Here is a 6,000-nt window from a genome sequence, read left to right as displayed (position 1 = left end):
TGCTGCAAGTCCTCGGGAGACCTCTGTCTGGACGGTTTCCTGCCCTCCTCGTGCTGCTGCAACGAGTTACCGGGCCCCGTCCATTCTAGCCTCCACTTCAGGTTTCTTCAAGCCTCTCCTCATAGAGCTGGCCAGACTCTACGACGAAGATCCTGCCTGACCCCTGACTCCTGCCGCCGGTGCTCCTCTTCCCTCTTGAGCTTTGCGCGCTTGGGTCTTCTTTCTTCGGGATCAGAGGGGGAAACTTCCGTGGACCCATCGCTCTAAGAGCTCTCTGTCCCCTGCCTCGGCATTCGCCCTTAGTCTCACGGGAAAACCACGGTCAAAAACCGTGAGAGAGGCAGTCCAGAAAGGTTTCCCAGGAGAAGACTGTCATTCCCCTGCTGTCATGCCTTATCCGTAAGATGTTAATATCTGTAACAAAAACATTTAAAAACGCAGAAAAATTGAACAAAAACTAATTAGTATTTTCCTAAAAATAATTAAAGTACGGGCTCAGACTCATGTCGGATCAGACTATCACTAATACGAAATCGGAAAATTATTCCCTTTCCTGAAAAGGAGCCAAGCGATCTGCATGGACAATTTTATTTTTACGACGAGGAGACTCCTGGATACAATACACGACATCACTAAGTTTTTTAATTATCATCCATGGTCCTACCCAAGGACTCTGTAATTTCGGGGCCTTTCCCGTAATACGTTGAGGATTATAGAACCAGACTTTTTGTCCTGGTTCGAAAAGCACTCGTCTAGATCGTCGATCATACCAGGACTTAACGTTTTTGGATCTAATTTGTAGATGATGTCTAGCAAACTGATGGATGAGATCCAATCTGTTCCTTAAATTGGATATATATTCTACCTCTCCATCTTCCTCCCTTATTAACGAAGGTGGACTTCCTCTAAGAAGATCTAAAGGTAAACGTAAATCCTGTCCTAGATACATCTCTGCTGGAGTTACTCCAGTGGTTTCGTGTTTTGAAGAACGAAAAGCTAGTAAATACAAAGGAATCCATTGATCCCAATCCTTTTGACTTCCACAAATGAACTTTGCCAAATAATCTAAAATAGTACGATGCTGACGCTCGACCTGCCCATCTGATTGTGGATGAAGAGGGGTCGTACGAGTTTTTCTAATCCCCATTAGGGAGGTCATTTCTTGGAAAAGCCGGGACTCAAAGTTTCTTCCTTGGTCCGTATGCAACTCCAAAGGAACTCCATGCCGAGAAAATACCTGATCTACCAGAGATCTTGCCACTGTACTGGCTCTTTTATTTTTAAGAGGCATAGCTTCTGGCCATCTAGTAAAGCTGTCGACTACCACCAGCAGATATTTATTTCCGTCTGAAGAAGTAGGCAAGGGACCTAAAATATCCACTTGTATCCTTTCAAAAGGAGCTCCTACATTGTAGATTTGTAAGGAAGATTTTCCCTTACCAATAGGGCCTTTCCTAGCAACGCAAATCTTGCAGGTAGCGCACCATCTTTCTACATCCTTTTTACAAGTGGCCCAATAAAAGCGTTTTCGAATTTTCTGTAACGTTTTATTAATACCAAAATGTCCCCCAGAAGGTGAATTATGGGCCTCGTTCAGAATTTCTTGAATCCTTTGTTTAGGCGCGACAATCTGAAGAATATTCTTTCGCAAATTTGGGAATAGCCATTTCTTATACAGAACGCCATCAACTATTGTCAACATCTCCCAATGAGTCCAATAGATTTTTAAAGAAGGCTCTCCAGGAGAAACCTCCTGCCAATCAGGTCGTCTACCAACTTCTTTGGCTTGAATAATTTTTGAAACAACCGGATCTTGAAGCTGAGCGGAACGCCATTCCTGAGGATTCTCCTCAGCGAAGACTATTCGTCCACAAGTTTCTTCTTTCGATCCCTCGTTGAGCTCTATCTTTGCACAGTAACGACAGGTCGTCTCCAAACACGGACGCCTAGACAATCCATCCGCATTACCATGAGCTTTTCCGCTCCGATAACAGACGTCAAAATCGTACTGCTGCAAACGCTCCAACCATCTGGCCAATTGCCCTTCTAGATTCCGGAAAGACATCAACCATCGTAAAGAAACATGATCCGTTCTCACCAGAAACTTCCTTCCATATAAATAATGATGAAACGATTTCACCGAGTCTATTACTGCCAATAACTCACGTCGGGTGACGCAATAATTTCGTTCGGATTTGTTTAGCACTCGGCTAAAATAAGCGATCACTTTTTCTTCTTTTCCCTGAAACTGAGAAAGCACCGCCCCGATACCATGATTTGAGGCATCGGTATCCAAAATAAACTGTCCTTCACCTGAAGGAAAAGCTAAAATAGGAGGAGAAGTCAAAACACATTTCAAATTCTCGAATGCCTCTTGGCATTCGGAAGACCAGACAAATTTATTATTCTCTTCCGTCAATTTGTACAAAGGTTTAGCCAAAATAGAAAAACCTTTGACAAATCTCCTATAATACGAGCAAAAACCAAGAAAACTTCGCACATGCTTCCGTGTTTTCGGAAGCGGCCAATGTTTAACAGAAGAAATCTTTTCTGGGTCTGTTGCAACACCCTTTGCAGATATTACATGTCCAAGGTACTTTACTTCTCTTTTTAGAAATACACACTTCTTAGGATTGACTTTTAACTTAGCGTTTTGTAAGCGAAGAAAGACTTCTTTTAAATTACTCATCATTTCTTCAAAACTCTTCCCAAAAACAATGACATCATCTAGATATACAAAACAAATCTTAGAAATTAATCCTTTCAAAACTTTTTCCATAAGTCGTTCAAAAGTAGCAGGGGCGTTGCAAAGACCGAAAGGCATAACCGTAAATTGCCACAAACCATTTCCGCAAGAAAAAGCAGTCTTTTCTCGATCCTTAGGATCTAATCTTACCTGCCAATATCCACTCTTTAAATCAAGAGTACAAAACCACGAATTCCCCGCTAAACAATCCAAAATATTGTCAATCCTTGGAAGAGGGAAGGAATCTTTCTTTGTTATGGCATTTACTTTTCGATAATCCACACAAAACCGTATAGAGCCATCCTTCTTTTTAACTAGAACAACCGGAGAAACCCAAGGGCTGCTTGATTCCTCAATTACTTTTTGGTCTTTCATCTCTTCCAAAATTTTATTTACTTCTGTTTGTAGATGAAGGGGAATTCGGCGAGGTACCTGTTTAATAGGGCGAGAATCACACAATTCTATGGTATGACATAATACATCACAATTCCCGGCAATAATATTTTCAGAGAAGACATGATAAAATTCTTTCAAGAAATCAGAAAAGACAAGTTTCTGTAAAGGATCTAAATGTGAGGATCCTTGCTCGAATATCGGAAGAAGAGCAGGACAGTCCTCAATTCGAGAACAAATTAGTCCGTGCTCAACCTCCACACTCTTCGTCAAACCGAGAGCGTCCTCTAGAAATTTATCGAGAATTTCCGCTTTCTCAAGAAAATCAACACCGAGAATACATTCGTCGTTAATATCCGCCACATAAAAAGGCATCTCAAAATTAAATTTGCCCAAAGAAATCGTGGTTAATACGCGAGAAATTACCGGCACCCTCTCACCGGTAGGATATCTGAGATTACAGAAATCAAGAGGAACTTGTTTCAAATTTTCCGCCAATCTCGAATTTAAAACCGACACATCCGAGCCCGTATCTATTCTACAAATACAAAATTTATTATTTAAAATTCCATTAACACAACAACGTCCGCGCGGGTCCGCGCCCACGCCTCCGAGACGGCGTACAACATTAGTTCTGGCGCGTGCATAAACCGGGGCCCGGGCCTCGCCTGTCGAGCCAGCCCCGATCAACCCGACAGAAGTTAGTTTTCCTGCTTCTGCGCGGGACACTCTGAACGGAAGTGACCAGTTGCTCCACATCCCCAACACTCCTTTGTTTTCCGGCGCTCATTTCCCTTTTGTCCCTTTAATAATGTCTTTGTTTCCGGAACTTCTTTCTGGCCGGAATGAGAATCTCCCGGCGTAGCGTCTTTTTTTCCCGAAAAACAATTTTGGTTAATAAATCTGAGCGTCTTCGAACGCTCGATCGCTATTCTAAGCGACGTAACTCCTTCCACTTTGAAGGGTGCGCTTCACAAAACCGTCGGACAACGCGGCGACAAATTGAGAGCTCGCAATTTTATCGCGAACCTCATGAGAGCATTCTGGATACGCCTTCTGCGAAAGTCTCTCTAAATCCGCGCCCAATGCTGCGAAATCCTCGCCCGGGCGCTGTTTCCGATTTGTGAACTGTAGATAATAGTTCTGAGCGAGTTCACCTTCACCGAAACGCAGCTCTAACTTCGCCTTTAATTCCGCGTAAGAGAGGGATTCGATCCCGTCGGCGAATGAATCGAGTAATGAACGCGCTTTCCCCCGCAAACTTGACGCCAAAACGACCGCTTTTTCTGCCTCGCTCCATTTGTTCGCAACGGCAATGAGCGTGAATTGCGAAAGAAACTCGCGTAACGGCGCCGTCCCGTCGTACGTATCGGGCTTTAATTTTATTCCGCAAGAAATTCTATCTCCGGACGCGTCAACACCCGCGCCCGTCACTCTCATCGCGCCGCTCGCGTTTTCACCCGAAATAAAATGACTGGAGGGACTTAGCTCTGCAATCCTCTCCTCGATTTGACGAAGCTGGTCATCGCGCTGCTGGATTATTGCCGCGAACTCGGCTTCCCTCTGTGTGCGCTCCACGCGCATCTCGTGGATCTCCCGCATCACCGCCTGCAGTGTCACCACTTCCGCCGTCATCTCCGGAGCGTCCGATCGTGGAGTCGCTGTCCGGAGTCGTTTCCTCGTGGGAGCGGTCGAGGCCATCTCGTCTTACAAGCGCAGCTCGTCCCTTCGATCCCGGACGAGCCCCCAAAATGTTGCGCTCACCGCGTCGCTCGTTCTCACACTTTACACTCACTCGGTCGCACTCCCGACGCTCGCGGAAATAAGGAAACACTGCGATTATAAAAGAACAATCTCAATTTTTATTGCAACGTCGCGATACAGAAGAGCGTGGACACACGTCCGTTCGGTCCAGCAGCTCAAGAACAAATCCATCAGCTGTTTCATTAAATCAATAAAATCAATAAATCAGGCTCGTTGCTAAGGACAGGCGTTTCGCATCTTAACGGAAAGTTTTCCGTTGCACGCTTCAGCTCGGTGTCAGAAAAGTATACCGGGCGGCTTGGACATGCACGCAACACTTTTTTGATTACATATGAGATAACAAAATACATATAAATATATATACGTATCTCGAGACGAATAAATATACAAATATCCGAATTATTTTCTACCCTACGCTATTATTTCTTACTTTTCCTTATTCGTAAGTGATTCTTTAAAGACACAGTGAATATCGGAGGAGGAGGAGGAGGATAAAAAAAGTACACTAACGGACAAAGTTTTGTAAGTTTTCTCTCTTTATTTTTAACGATAAGTGTTTACAATAATTTCTCGGTATTTCCGAAGCACAGAGCGGCTAACTCGCAATCAACAATGTCATTGCTATCGAAAAATTCGCTCTCACGTATCGCTCTCGGGACGTTCGCGCGATCCGTCACGGTGGCCGCAATAGCGATGAAGCGCGTCAGCTTCGCGTCGATCATGCCGGTTATCGCGCGCAACGAGGTCACGAGGCGATTGACGCAAAGGTCGAGGTTGAACATATGGAGCACGGTGTTCATCGAAACGATCAGACGAGTCGTGGATGTTTCCAGGCGTAGGGTCGACAGATTATTAATCTTTCCAAATCGTAATGTTAAATGTCCGTTTTCGATGCGCATCGGTGGTGGAGCGCGCTCGTTCTTGCCACGCTGCAGGTGGGACAAGACCGCGCGTTTTTGATCGACGAGTTCCTTCCACGTTTCAGACGAGAGCGAGATCTCCTTGCCGTGACAATCCCCTATGACGATGTGCACGTAGCACGGGAGTACGGCTGTGATACCGACGTCTATGAATTTGTATCCCGTTTTAGTTAATAA

This window comes from Temnothorax nylanderi, unplaced genomic scaffold, assembly GCF_030848795.1.
Source record: "Temnothorax nylanderi isolate EJ_2023f unplaced genomic scaffold, tnyl_v1.0 TNYL_tig1055_pilon, whole genome shotgun sequence".
NCBI lineage: Eukaryota > Metazoa > Arthropoda > Insecta > Hymenoptera > Formicidae > Temnothorax > Temnothorax nylanderi.
This window is presented reverse-complemented; position numbering follows the sequence as displayed.